The following is a 1,913-nucleotide window of genomic DNA, read 5'->3' as shown; positions in this document are numbered from 1 at the left end:
GAAGGGAGAAGGAGAGGGGGAGAGAGGGAGAGGAGAGAGGACGGGGGAGGGGGAGAGGAGGGAGGGGAAGGAGGGAGAGGGAGGCGAGGGAGAGGGGAGAGGAGGGAGAGGGGAGAGTAGGGAGAGGAGAGAGGAGGGAGAGGGGGAGAGGAGGGAGAGGGAGGCGAGGGTAGTTATCGGCCCAATTTCGTTGGTCTTGTGAAGTGTGAAAACTAAGATGAATTCCATGTTGAGAAGATACGGATCTCGAGGATTTTTGTTTTTCTTTTTTTTCTTTTTTTCTTTTTTTCTTTTTTTCTTTTTCTTTTTCTTTTTGAAGGTGGGAGGGGGGAGGAGGGGGGATGGGGTGCAGAAGGAGGAGGGATGGGGGGAGGGGAGGAAGAGCTTCTATTTAGTTTCTCTCTTTGCCTCTTGTTTCTTCTTTCATTGTCTGTCTGTTTGTTTCTCTCTCTCTCTCTCTCTCTCTCTCTCTCTCTCTCTCTCTCTCTCTCTCTCTCTCTCTCTCTCTCTATCTATCTATCTATCTATCTATCTATCTCTTTCTTTCTATCTATCTTTTTCTCTCTCCCCTTCTCTAATGGGTAATCAATCGATGGAAACTTCACTTAACTTTCCTTAAACACACACTTTCTGACTTCCACTTTTAACCTGCAAGCAAAGTGTCACAACAAATCTATCGAGCAGACGGGCAAACGTTTTATCCGGCAGAACGGTTTATTTCGCAAAACGTTTTACTTAGCAGAACGTTTTGTTTGGCAGAACGTTTAAATTGGCAGAACGTTAGGAGCTTTTTTCCATTGGAAGAAAATTAAACAGTGCCAGTGTCATTACTTCGATATTCTAAACCAGATCTCTCTCTCTCTATCTCTCTTTCTCTCTCTCTTTCTTTCTCTCTCTCGCTATCTCTCTCTCGCTATGTATCTCTCTCTTTCTCTCTCTCTCTCTCTCTCTCTCTCTCACTCTCTCTCTCTCTCTCTCTCTCTTTCTCTCTCTCTCTCTCTCTCTCTCTCTCTCTCTCTCTCTCTCTCTCTCTCTCTCTCTCTCTCTCTCTCTCTCTCTCTACCTACCTACCTACCAACCTATCTATCTATTTATCCTTCTATCTATCTATCTATCTCTTTCTCTCTCTCTCCTCTCTCTCTCTCTCTCTCTCTCTCTCTCAGAGAGCTTTATCAAAGTGTCAAATGAAAATGTAACAATGACAATTAGATAACATTAATCTGCTTATCTCTAGCTCGTGGAAATATTACATCCCCGTGTTTTTTTAAAGGGCAGGAATATTATTCTTTTCATTACTGTAACATTAATTCATCGGAAGACAACATTATTGCTAAGTCAATGTGAAGATAGATGGACTCGACCGAACGAAAAAAAAAAAACCTCATGCCATACACGGTAATCATTTTCTGACTGAGACTGAGAAGGATATGTAAATAATTATTATATTTGGAAAAGTCGAGGAAAAAGATAAAGGAAAATGGGAAAGTGAGAATAAAGGGAATATCAGAGAAGTGCAAAAGAACGAAAATAATCGGATAAAATCACAAGATATACGATGAAATCCGATAATTCAAATCTGGAGGGGAAAAAATCGGAAATTTCCTAAACCAGTGAAAAAAGTAAAAATAATAATAATAATAATAATAATAATAATAATAATAATAATAATAATAATAATAATAATAATAATAATAATAATAAAATCAAAAAGTCAAAAAGTCAAAAAGTCAAAAAGTCAAAAGTCAAAAAGTCAAAAAGTCAAAAAGTCAAAGTCAAAAATTTCATATTCACAACTCCATTACTGCTTCTCGAGTACCCCCCCCCCCAAAAAAAAAAAAAAAAAAAAAAAAAAAAAACTTTTATGTCCCGGCGTGAGAACAGCAAGGCGATGAGAAGAAGAAGAAAAAGAAGAA

The sequence above is a fragment of the Penaeus monodon genome, chromosome 9 (genome assembly GCF_015228065.2).
Source record: "Penaeus monodon isolate SGIC_2016 chromosome 9, NSTDA_Pmon_1, whole genome shotgun sequence".
Lineage (NCBI taxonomy): Eukaryota > Metazoa > Arthropoda > Malacostraca > Decapoda > Penaeidae > Penaeus > Penaeus monodon.
This window is presented reverse-complemented; position numbering follows the sequence as displayed.